Source organism: Rutidosis leptorrhynchoides, chromosome 3 (assembly GCF_046630445.1).
Source record: "Rutidosis leptorrhynchoides isolate AG116_Rl617_1_P2 chromosome 3, CSIRO_AGI_Rlap_v1, whole genome shotgun sequence".
NCBI lineage: Eukaryota > Viridiplantae > Streptophyta > Magnoliopsida > Asterales > Asteraceae > Rutidosis > Rutidosis leptorrhynchoides.
In genome coordinates, this window is record NC_092335.1 from 308,186,384 (window position 1) to 308,201,043 (window position 14,660).

A 14,660-nucleotide genomic window follows, 5' to 3' on the forward strand; every position below is an offset into this window, starting at 1 on the left:
TTCTCTCTCATTTCCAGAGTATCTCGTCACGATTATATACTATATCAAATTCTAGATTTTATTTATCCGCTTGTCCAAACCGACAATCACCCCGGTGTAATAGAAGAAGTCAACGAGCTTCCCTCTCGGGGTGTGGCTTTGGAGAATATGGTGCAAAGGTTACAAACACCAGCAACAACACCAGCAGAATAACTAGTACCACCATCATCAACGTCAACAGTACCATTATCACCTCCAACCACAACCGCGTCGTAAACCTCAACTTCACAATCTGTCCCACGAGCATCAACGTCATACGCACCATAGATACCAAGGAGTACCAACAACAATAACTGACAAAGTATTAATTCATAACTTCATTAGAGAAACATTCCACGACGATTATGTAATCTCTAAAGTCTTAGAGATTATCTAATCTAGCCCTAACCATAAATCAGTTAAGCGAACCAAAATGATAGAGAAGGAAGAGTAGAAATCCTGACAAAAATGATGTGTGATTAACAAGCTAAACTTGTTTTACCAACAGCATCAACAGTACCGTCAGTATCACCAGCATCGTCAGTGCAGTCAACATCAGAATCAACAACACCTATAACATCACAAACTCTGTCAGTTCAAGAATCACTGTAGACATCACTACGAATCAATAACGCGTATATTGTATCAACGAGTTATGAAGAATTAACTCATTCCTTCTGAAGAAATTATATGTATATTTTATATATATATTTTGAAATAAAAAAATAAATCTTTCCGTGCTAAGCTATTGTGTGTGAATCTTAACTACTAGGTTAATTCATATTACAAATATGCAATAATGTACGTCCTTCGCCCGCAACTTCACCATCGTTAACTACAATCTCTATCTCAATTTAACAAATTTCAATTCCTAATACATCAAGTATATATTTGATTTTACACTTTCAACATCGATGTACTCGAAACTTTTTAGATAACATCATTCGTAATTTATGAAATTCACAAGAATTCCACGAACACCAACATCACGCAAAGTATTGATTCATAATTTCTAATATATTGAAGAAATACTTATGTAATCTCTAAAGTTTTACGGATTACTCAATTCTAGTTTCAACTGTGAATCAATGAGTTTAATTTAATATTAACTCATCAAATCTATGTTACATCTAAAGAAAATATGCACAAATATATTTTCGTAAAGACTGTAATAAAATTTTGTTGTACAAAATATTAATTGTGAAATTTTTTTTAACAGGTAGGTAATACCCGAGATATATATATATATATATATATATATATATATATATATATATATATATATATATATATATATATATATATATATACAATTAATATGTTACATTCTTCGAATCTGATTAAGCAAATTATCAACTATACTCTCTACTTTCACAATAATATACATTCTTTCATAGAAATCAAAAAGACCATACTCATTCAAACTCAATTACATATTCTGATTTTGAAACCTCAGAATTCAATTCGAGATATAATCGGTACCATCACTTTTAGATTCCTACATCTTTCAAAGCTATACTTTGACTTCAAAACTGTGTTAGAACATCAAATGTATATTAACGATTACAATCTGTGTTCAAACCCTTCGAAAATTTCTGAAGACACTTCAAATAATGAGCAATCGAGATGATGATCCAACCACATATTACCCACAGTTATGTACTTAAAAAGCTCTCAAAACCAAAGTCTTAATTCAACACATATCTGTGTAAAATCCTTTGGCATTTATTAGCAAAAATGACTTTTCAATTCCTTTCCAAAGTAGTCAGTTTTATCCCAGCTCCAGTAAGTCAACTTCGACTCTTCATTCGACGCAACCTTATTATAACCCTGATATATATGCGTGCTCTTTTATTGTTACTGGGGAACCTTTCATATTCCACTACATTAGCAATAAACTTACCAACAACTTCAGTGATCTTGGGCATTCTGAAGAATCATTATTTTTATCGAAACCTCATCATTTACTCATTCACATCTTGTAACGAGAATTTCCATGCGAATCATCGGAAATTAGCAATCAGTATTTTGAAATCTCGCAGCATGTGTACGCCAACAGTTATATATGTATATATAACGTCGATCTTCTGGACTAAATTTGAATGTGAAGTTTTCTGAAAAACACCCTGAACTGCAGAATAGTTCTCGAAATTTTGATGAAGCAGCAAAAACTATAAAACGACCTTAATAGTAAAAAGTTTGATGATAATGAATAGTGTGCTAGCAAAGCGCAGAAAAAGAGAAGTTTTGGAACTGGAAAACGGATTGAGGAAAGTATGAAGGAGGCTGTGGACAAATCACAAAGACTGAACCTGCCTTCAAAGAATCCAAATGATTCAGTATCGGCGGAAGCCATTAACAAATACCTTGCTCCTGACTCTAAACTCCTGCGGACAATATCCTTCATTATCCTCTGATATTAGAAATCTAAGATATCATCATTTCTTTCATTATAAATATCCTTCATATTTCTGAAGGTATTTTCATAATTATTCTTATCTGAAATCATTTACCTCTTTGCGCTATCTGTATTGCATCATAAAAGAAACTATTTTAGTTTCTAAATTCTGAAACATTCGAGTTTAAAATAGGAATATTTTTGAAGTAGTGTTGGGAGCTGAAGCATGAGTTAGTATAATATAATGACACTTGATCAACGTGATTATATTACAGTAAGTCATGCTGAGGTTCTAATGAAACGTGATGATTCACAGACTATAAAGTCATCATGTGCCATGTTACACGACTCTTACATTCTACCTAATCTCTAAACATATCAAGAACATAATATCTTGGTAGTTCTATCTTTTCTCCTGAATTCTGGTAATTTAATCGATCCAGATCGTGTTATTACAGTTTCTCTCTTAGAACGTTAGTCATGTTCATTCGAAACTCCATACCTACGAATTTTGGACCATTACTTGCGAAAAGAAAACAAAAGCATGAAGCTCTGAAATGGAAGGGGGTATAAATCGCAGCAAACGAAAAAGATCATTAACCATAGATGTCAATGATTATAGAAAGACATAAACAGAGACATCGAAATATAAAGGAAGATATAAAGCCCAATAACAACACGGAAATTACAAACCGTGTATATCAATGTTTATCGTAACATAAAGACACGAGAGAATTAAAAATACTATAAACCCAAGAGCATAGTAGAAGTAAACAGATTCCTCTGGTGGAAGTTGGAAAAGGAGAACGATTGTTATGATAGTCAGGATAAGAACAAGGATCAGAACTGGATTAAGCATTTTCACAATCTTTTGAATTTGGGAATTGAGGATAGAAGTGGTGAAAACTAATGGAATGGAAAAGGTAAATTTATAATGGAAATATCAGACAGAGCAATCAAAGCAGATCACCGTATTTAATTACAGAGATCATAATTTCCTTACTCGCCGAAGAATCAAATCTTTTAGATTTCGAAGATTTTCTTTAAATCCCTTGAATTCCGGAATTCAACCAAGACAACGTCAAAAGTTAAAATACACCTTATTTTCTAAATTCAACCCTGACTACGTCAAAAGCTAAGGCGAATCTCTATTCTTTTGCGATAGCTTCTCTCATACACTCTGAGTAATTTAATTATTCTATTCAAATACATAGCGGTGATAAAACTCTATTTATCAATTCATATTCGTCATGAAAACATTTTTATTGTTAGCCATGACGACCACATTCAAATTTCGGGACGAAATTTCTTTAACGGGTAGGTACTGTGACGACTCGGGAATTTTCGACCAAATTTAAACTTAATCTTTATATGATTTCAACACGATAAGCAAAGTCTGTTAAACTGAATCTCAAATTTTTTTTGAACTATTTCATATATTCAATTGACCTCCAACCAATTTCGATGATTCACGAACAGATAACTGTAAATAGGTTTGTGTATATATACATCTTAAAGTCAATATTTATTTGTTAACATTAAATTATTTAAGTAGGACATGGTGGATAAAGTGATTGTTAAAATTTCCAGCTGAACTTTGTGTAAATTATTATTAATAGAGATGATGTGTTAGATGCGGGTTATCAAATTATGTAATCTTTAAACCCCTCAACTGCTCAACATTTCACTCAAATTGAATATTTACGCTCATGTAAATATTGTCTATCACTTTCACACACCTATAATATAATATCATTCCATCCAAGTTGAATATTTATTCTCGTACAAAATTTTTGTAATTATTATTAGTATTATTTTCTTTTGCTTAATGTGATTGGAATCACCAACCCCACTTGCCATTTGCATCCGTGATTTAGGGAATTATTGTAATAATTGTTACTATTTTCGTTTAGCAACAAAACCCAGCATCTTTTTATATATAATATATAAAATACATATACATATGGAACATGAATAAAACCTCCATCACCTCCATTCAATCAACCGAGAACACAACCCACTTGTTGATATTTCTTACTATTAGTTTTGTTCTTCTCAAAACCATCAAACCACTCAAGCAATCACCATTCATCACAATTGCAGCACCACCACCTTGAACCATCGAAAAGTGATTCTACTATTCAACATCATGACTGTGTTCCCGTTGCTCCTACTTTTGGTTCAGTTCAACAAAAACCTCAACGAAACCCATTGCTATTTATCTTCCTATTTGCTGCACCTGCTATCTCCTATTACTATTTTATAACTGACATAACTGCAGCCTGTTACTGCATCATTTAGCCACCTTACACTGTAGCTGCTGCCTGGTATTTTCTATTTCAATGAACTAACAAGACGATGAACAGACTGCTACTGCTACTGCTACTGCTATAATGCTTTCTGTTTCCTGCTCAGACCAAAACACAATACATTTAATTATTGAAAACACCTATAATTTGATACATAAGGTCACGAGTATAATGAGGATAAGGATAATTATGATTCTATGATGGTGGATAATGAGAATAATGATGATATTCATAATCTTTTATGTTTCGGTTTCCTTCTTCACTTCATTATACCACTATAATAATATCATGTTCGAACCAAAATTATCAACCATTTATTAATACTAATTTGAGAGGTAATCAAGGACTAAAAGACACACACACCCCATATAAACATTTTCTATCTAGAGCAACTTCTATTTCTACTGCAAACCTATTTGAACTTTTGCTACTAGGATTCTGTTTTTTGTTCAAGTTTTACAAACCAAAACAAACCAAACATCACCTACAATCACCATAATCACTAACCTAAGAACTGCGGCTCAGTCCTGCTATTTTTGCTGCTGTCATTGGTTGCCAAAAATCGCCTTCATTAAAACTAAACAACCACCATGTTCTCTGTTTTGTTAGATGGCTGCAGCTGCAACCTTGCTACTATTGACCACTGGCTCAACAACCTATCAACAAACCACGACAAACACCATACGCCACCTGAAACTGTTGCTATAACTCGCTCCTGTATAAACTGAAGTTGCTACTGCTCGTTTCTTTTTTTTCCATTTCTTTTCTTCCATAAACCAGAACACCACACCCAAACCGCCATTATTACGATTGCCATATACAATTTGATTCCTATTTTAGTCATGAACAACCCAAACAACAATCAAACAGTTACTGTCAAACAATTTCATCAATTTTATTTCGATTACCATCATCAGATCACCAAGAACATCATAAATTGCTACTATTGTTTGATAAATAAGTATACAAAAATTAAAGAGGGGATTAAAGAAATTAAGAGAATAATCATTAAATCGAATACTTACTTGAATCAATTGATTGATCGATTACATGATTAATCGATGAGGGATGACGATTAACGATGATTTGATGAAGACAAGTTGATAATTATGAACGTGATATGAGGATGAAAGATATGGTAATGATGATGATGACTTGATGATGGTTCATGAGATGAACAACGGATGATGATAATGAAGATGAGGAACGATTTCATTTTATGATCGAGAATGATGGTAGGATTATGATTAATAAAGAACCGAAATTACATGAGATTTGTTAACACCCAGGAACCCTCGAACCAATCATTTCTATAACTTGGGCTAGATCAATTAACTAGCAACATGGGCTACCATTTGAAAACAATTGGATTTTTGATAGTGGGCAGTGATGAGCTTTGTGTTGGGTTTTCTATTTTCGCCATTATTACGATTGCCGTATTTTTTTATTATTATTATTATTATTATTATTATTATTATTATTATTATTATTATTATTATTATTATTATTATTATTATTATTATTATTATTATTATTATTATTATTATTATTATTATTATTATTATAGGAAGAAATAACTTTTATCAATATTATTTTATCAAATAACTAATAGTTATATAATACTATACCTAATACATATAACATAACTATATTTTTATTTAAAATACATAAAATGAATATATTTATGAAACATATGATATCACTAATAAATATATATAAATTTGTTCGAGTACAATTATATATGTTAATATATATACTTGATATAGGTTCGTGAATCCGAGACCAACCTTGCATTGTTTAGTTCCGTCGTATGCATATTTTTACTACAAAATATCGTATTGTGAGTTTCATTACTCCCTTTTTAAATGCTTTTGCAATATATATTTTTAGGACTGAGAATACATGCGCTGCTTTTATAAATGTTTTACGAAATAGACACAAGTGATCGAAATTACATTCTATGGTTGAATCGTTATACCGGATATCGCCCCTTGTTGAACTTGGTAACCTAAGAATTGGTGTTTATTATAATTGCCACCAATTGACGCGAATCCTAAAGATAGTTCTATGGGCCTTGACCAGCCCCAGTAAGAGAATTTGAACTGCTTTAGTACTTCGATTTTATGTTTGGGGATATTCTAAATGCATTTTGTTAATGTCGGTTACCATGTGTTCAATCCATATGAATGATTTTTAAACACTTGCGAGTGTATGATTATTTAATAAAGGAAATCTTGTAGTCTATTAAAATTATGAAAATGATTGATTACGATAAACTAATGAACTTACCAACCTTTTGGTTGACACTTGAAAGCATGTTTATTCTCAGGTATGAAAGAAATCTTCCGCTGTGCATTAGCTCATTTTAAGGATATTACTTGGAGTCATTCATGGCATATTTTGAAAGGCGTTGCATTTGAGTCGTTGAGTTCATCAAGATTATTATTAAGTCAATTATAGTTGGGTGTATTATGAAATGGTATGCATACCGTCAACTTTCAATGTAAAGGAAGTTTTTATTTTAAAAACGAATGCAATGTTTTGTAAAATGTATCATATAGAGGTCAAATACCTCGCAATGTATCCATATGTTATTGTATTCGTCCTTATGGATTGAGACGGGTCGTCTCAGATATTGGCAGATTACTTGCCGAAACTACGGTCGAGATAGAAGCGTCAAAGGAGAGTGTCGAAACCGAACCTCTGGAAAGTCAACCTTGGGAGTTGTATACTGATGGAGCTTGTAGCCCGGAGGGTTCAGGAGCAGGGTTAGTTCTGACAAGTTCAGAGGGGAAGAGTACGCTTAAGCGCTTCGATTCGCGCTCACAGCCACGAACAATGAATCAGAGTATGAAGCACTACTATCAGGAATGCGTATAGTGCAGAAGTTGGGTGTTAAGTGTTTGGATGCATACGTTGACTCGAAACTCGTGGCAAATCAAGATAATGGGTTATTTGAGGCGTATGATGCCTCTATGCAAAGCTACCTGGAACTTGCGCAAAAGATTATAGAAGAGTTCGACGTATTCTGACTAACGCATATACCTAGGGGTTAGAATAAGAAAGCAGATGCGCTTAGCAAGTTGGCTGCTCTAGCCTTTGATCACTTGCGCAAAAATGTATGGGTGGAGGAATTGACGCAAAAGTCTATAGATGAGAAGTCTACCGTCGCACCTATCGAGGATGAAAACCGAACTGGATGACACCCATACTTAAGTTTTTAATAGAAGGAATGCTCCCTACAAACGAAAAGGAAGCAAGAAAGGTACGCATGAAAGTGCCCATGTACACTTTGGTGGATTGAGCTGTTTACAGAAAGTCGTTCCTTGGGTCAAGCCTGCTATGTATTGGTCATATCAAGTGAAAGAAGTGCTCAGAGAGATTCATGAAGGGTATTGTGCTCTACACTCCAGCTATCAGACTATAGCCACAAAGGTTATGCGCACTTGGTATTAGTGTGTAATACCCCGTCAGAATCCACTAACAGAATATTAACTCTGGTCCAACAGTTTAGCGATCACGCCCTCTATATGAGACGTTTTCGAAAAGTATTCGCATTAATTAACATAGCAAAGTCATTTATTAAAGAAAATGTAACTGGAAAATATTTGATATAAATGACTAATGTAAATGAACCCAAAACATCTCGAAGAAAATAGTTTAAATGCGAATATTTGTTCTTGAAATGAAAGTGATAAATTATGCTGGACGCCGTCCAGTTTTAGCAGCAAACAGCATAATAACTTCTGTTAAGCGGAAGCACTACCTCTATGAACATGAGATAAAACATGCAAAACATCAACGAAAAATGTTGAGTGAATCTACAGGTTTAGTAAATCATTTCGTAAGTTAGGCCACAAGATTTTCTGGAAAACATCGTAAGAAAAGTATACATTATCATGAACACTTGATTATAAAGCTTTAACCTTTACGGATAGCTGAGCTACGCATCTTCAGTTTACCCTATCTAAGCGATACACCGATCAAGTGTACGAGTAACATGTAGCGACCCGACAAAATCGTCATTAATGGCGCCGTCTACTTAGGTCCCGTTACGTGGTCATAGGTCTCTAAAACAACGTTTGACCAAAATATGTCGCATTCATTTCAAATGTAAAGGTGTTTCAAGTTTACAAAAGTAGTTTAACAACTAGTTACGTTACAATGTTTTAAGTACAATTGAAACCTATGCGACACAATTTAAGTAAAGTCAAAAGACACTCCATGTATGTATGTGCACTCGACATCCAAGCAAGTATCAAAATAGAGTGCGAAAGCATGTATCACTTAGCGTTCAAAGACCTGAGAAATCATATAGAAAACAGTCAACGAAAAACGTTGGTGAAATCATAGGTGTAAGTAATCGTTGTTTCTTTTGAATCACAAGATTTAATATAGTTGATTATCCAAATCATTTGCATTCCAAAATTTGTTTGTGGAGACCCAATTATCAAGACTTAACTGTTTTGTACCCTGTTACGTGGTGTTAGAACATACACTATACACGAAAATATATTTCATCCGCTAACGGTAGCGACTGTCCAAATGAGGGCGCGTCAAGCCCGCATGGATCCACACAACATAAGTTCTCGCTTACACTTACACCCTGCAAGTATAACTAATGATAATTGAATTGAGGCCTTTTGTTCAAACTCTCACGAGGAATGTTTGTTTTCGTACTTGTGTTCAAAGTATAAAAGTATATAGTATAAAGCGTATATGTTTCTCATCCCATGATTTAAAAGCATAAAAGTTGTTGAAAAGATGGGACTATGATCTCACTGTAGTTGCATGTCAAAGTGTTTGAAATTAGACGTTGTAAAAAATGAAAGTTGCTTAGCCTTGACCTAAACAAATAAGTTGTATCAATTACCGGTTACGACACAAGGTCGGACGAAATGTGTTCAATTAGTCCTATGGCTCGTTACGACTCGATTACATAACATGTGAGTCAAGTTGTCAAGTTTCATGCAAGATATAAGTATAAAAGCAAATTAGAACGATTGCATAAGTATTTGGTTAAGTTTGACTAAAAGTCAAACTTGGTCAAAGTCAAAGTCAACGGGGTCAGGTCGGGTATCGGAAATTTTTTCTTCAATTAGTAATCATATATAAACATGTTGGACAAGTTTCATGTTAATCGGAGTTGCGTAGCATAGTTAGAATTAAACGGCGTCCAAAATGGCTGGACGGCGTCCAGCAATAAAGGACTGGACGGCGTCCAAAATTGGGACAGCGTCCAAATGAACTACAGATTACTGAATGCAGAAAATTTGACAAGTGTCGAACCAAACTTATTTCAAACACAATTTATGAACCGAGAAAACTCAAAACATGTATCTTATATCGTTGGAAAGGTATTTTGATGAGGAAAACAACTAAACACATTTCATCAATCAATTTCATCATTTACAACAATAAAACCCTCATCGAATGATCGTTAAAAGTTCATTATCAAAGTTTCAAGTTCTTAAAATGCATTTCATGATTCAGGAATCCAATTTACACATACGATACACCATTTCGAAGGTAATTAAACATACATTGCAACTAATCACTTATCAACAACATTTTATAGCGTTCAATGCATCAAAAGTTCATATTTAAGTATATCAAACCCTAACCAAAAATCACAAAATCCTTAATCATGTTAACGAAGTTTTTCCAAGTCAACCTTCATACTAAAACGAAGCTAACGATGCTAGTAACACATTTAATACATGAACTTTAACATTTAATCAACATTTAATCAACCAAAATTAAAGATTAAACTAAATCATTTTTCATATTCAAACTAGTTACTCATTCAAGCAAATCAAGCAACCGAATTATATATACATCTACCTAATGAGCCATAGACACTAACTAACACAATTTCAAGTCAAGAACACTAAGAATATGAAATCTAGAGTTTTTAGAAAGTTACCCAAATGAGATGAAATTAGTATCAAGTTATAGAGGAAGATGCAAGGATTCCAAATATGCAATTTGTTTTGTGATGAGCTCCCTAGATCGAATTTAGATGATGATTGAATGATGTTGGGAGTTGAGAGAAAAAGATGGAAGTATGAAGATAGAAAGAAAGAGTGGGAGGTGAGTGAGTGGTGAGGAGGAGAGGTTGACTAGTTGACCTAGTCAACTAGTTTGCCTACTTGACAACATTAGTCCCTCGAGTTTGAAAGCGGGTGCGTGAATTAACCAAACGAATTATTTTAAATACGCGAAAGTAATCGGAAGATGTTACAATCCAATAACGAGAATATTGAAAATGCTAGTTAACGAAAGGTACGAATCTAGATAATGAAAGATATTATATAAAGAAAAAGATGGGCGTTAAAATAAATTAACGGAAAAAAGGCGGGCCATTACATTACCCACACCTTAAACGAAATTTCGTCCCGAAATTTAGTTGGAAGTAGTAGTTGTTGTTTCTTCCTCGCAACCTTACGTTGGTAAATCTACGAATGAGTGAGGGTTTTTCCTTAGGCATTCCAACGAACTTTGATAGTCGGGATATTTTTTTTTTTTTTACATTGTTTTGAAGTTTGGTTTCACAGTTCATAATTCCAACCGGTTTTCCCATGAAGTGGAGTTTATCATCGATAGTAAGCACATAGAAAGGAATAACAAGTTCTTGTTCCGCTAAACACTTCTCTAAGTTAATTACATGAAATGTAGGATGAACGGAATTCAATTGTGTCGGATTATCTAAACGGTATGCAACGGTCTAATACGCCCCAAGATTTCAAAAGGATCGATATTATGCGGATTTAGCTTTCTACGTTTCCCGGAATGGATTACACCCTTCCAACGTGCGACTTTTAACATTATGTGGTTACCCACTTGGGATTCGAGAGGTCTATGTCTAACATCTGCATAGCTCTTTTGGCGACTACGGGCCGTCTTGAGCCCTTTTGGATTTGAACGATCTTAACGATAATTTCCTGAATGAGTTCGGATCCGGTGATTTGCTTGTCACCTACTTCGGCCCAACGAATAGAAGAACGACATTTGCGGCCATATAAAGTTTCGAAAAGGTGCGGCTTTAATACTCGAATGAAAATTATTGTAGTAAAAATATTCGGCTAAAAGCAAATACTTTTCCCAAATAAATCTGAAATCGATAACACAAGTTCGTATTATGGTTTTCGAGGTTTGAATCGTACATTTGCTTTGTTCGTAGGTTTGTATGTAATACGCGGTACTCGAGTTTAAATGTGTTCCCAGGGCTTCTTGTAAAACTAGAAGTGAAACGAGCATTTCAATCCGAAATAAAAGACAATGGTACACAGTGTTGGAATAGAATTTCCTTAAATGAATAGTTGTGCAAGTTTTCCTATCTCGTCGGTTTCTGAATACGTTTAATAAGATTATTCCCCCACGTGGTGAATGTTAGTATAGGGTGTGGGGTCTCTCTCCTTTGAGGGATCGGATGATAAGTTTCCCTTATACGCAAGTATGAGTGTAGTGATAGGAGGAGTTTACATTTTTGATGCAGTCGCATCGCGCGTCTTATGGTCAAATGCTGAGACTTGGTGGAAATGAGATAGTACATGTAGTCATATATATATATACATATATATATATATATATATATATATATATATATATATATATATATATATGAGTCGAGTAGTAGCTGACCATATATCAGAAGTATAAGGGCGATAAGTCAAAGAAGAAAGTGGTATCCTTGGATTGTGTGTTATCTTGGGTTCCAGTAATATCAGACGGCAACAGTGAATTAATAGGTTTATGTAACGTGGTACGTGGTAATGAGAAAGTTGATCAGGTCCATAATCAAGTATTCCAGTTCTTCTTGCAAAATAATGAATTTCAGTTTCCTTCATTTCGAGTCGAGAGAGGATGCCTTTCAGGCATTCACTTAGGAATATTTTCATATTTGAGTTCCATTTTGTGCTACACGAATATGGATAGTTGATGAAACATGACTACAAACTTCAAAATCAACAGGTTTAATTCACACAAAGGCGGAATTAGTGAATCAAACCATTCTAGTAAATATTGTGCTTTTTGGGATTAATTTAGTCAAACCACAACAACAGATTATGTGATTAGATTAACACCTAGAGCTATTATTCACCTTTTGAGTGATTTGGGTTGAGAGAGAATCGGATTAGGCCACCAGATATGAGTGATGTGTGTGTAATGAGAGGCTTAACCTAAAATGAAGAACATAACACTTAATTACCCCTGCTGTTGAGTCAACCACGCGAGTTAGCTGTCACTCATACGAGTGATTTGTCTCAGCCATGCGGGTGATCACTCACAATTGTATGTATACTCATATTAGATTTGTCACTTAGCTCAGCTCAACCGTGTGTATGAGCTTATCAGCCGTACGAGTGAGACTTCACTCGTACGTCTGACAGAGTCTAGTAATGTCAGACATCCTTATCGTGTTCCTGCAGTACCTGTAACCACATATAAACACAGATAGGATAATAACGAGCGATCATGATTGCCCATAAACTGAATTACTTGTTCACAAATGTAAGGTAGATGTCTAGGGACTTACAGAAAATGCATCAACTACTCCCCCTAGGACCTAGACCATCGATTACAATAAAGTAAACGTTCGTGAAATACATAAAAGTCCAAAAGTAACATCAGTTTAACATCAAATACACATCCAGATTGTCTCTCTCGCATAAATACATCATCAAAAACAAAATACAAACTAGCAATACAGTATCCGACAGGATTCAGTTGGCCTGAGCTTGGTTTGAGCTTTGAGCATCACTTTCTCTATTGAGGTATGCATAGTAGACATCGATCACACGTTGATATCTCATAGCTTCCTCCTTTTTATCATCTCTGAACGTAACGTGATGGTGGTGAAGTGTCTCCACATCAAATCTCAACAAGTTTCTCAGCCACATAAGATCTAGAATCCTCACATTGTCAAACTGTATGCTTCCATCTTCTTTCTCAATCGCAGTCAAAATCACTGCTTCCTCCGACAGCTCATCATAGAACCACCATATGAAGTTTTTACATATATCCTTGGGTAAGGGCATCAAGGGCGATTGTTTCATGTACTTAACTGGACGGAACTTAACAACGCGAACAGGTCCACCTTTTGAATTTCTCTTTGTCGGATGCATGGAAAACCTGGTGGCTGTTGACTTAAAGATATCCCATTTCCCTGTCTTATACTCATATCTGAGTTTTCTCTGAAACATCATGGAAAGGTCACTATCTTCAGCGTTTAACATCTTCAGCTTTACAAGTTGCATGATCACAAAGTAAGGTAGAGTTTTGAAGTGACTTGGTCTTGCCATATAATCAACTCCTCCTTCCCTTTTGAAACAATTGATCTCCTTGAAGTAACCTCAGCTAAAATTTTTACCCTTGGAATACTTCTTGGTTCTCTTTCCCCTTTCATAGAAACTAACAAACTTCAGCTCGAGTTCTGGATTATTCAACTGATCAGGGTTAACAACGTTTTGTTTCCACCAACTCTGACGGATCTCATCTTCTTCAACATTTCTGTTAACTTTAACCCCATCACGTTCGAACCACTTATTAATCTCATTCCATGCCTTGGCTTTAGCTTGCTTGGCTCGGAGTTTCTTCTTCTTCAGCTCAGTCTCTTTTCTTTCTTTCTCAACGAGCAGTTTCTCATGTCGGATTTTCCTATTCCTTTCCATTAACACATCAACTTCCTTGATTTGCTCCTTGTATACCTTCCTCGCCTCTTCTAATTCATTCAATCTCTTTTTTTTCACCTCACAACTCAAATTGAAAAAGTTACTTAAAGTGTTGAGTGTCAGATTTGAGTATGGCTCGAGCGATGGCATAACAATGTACACTTCTTCTTCATCAGATTCTGTTACCAATTCATCTTCAGATTCAACAATCACATCCTCTTTCACATTATCCTTACCAACAAAATCTTCACTCTTTTCATC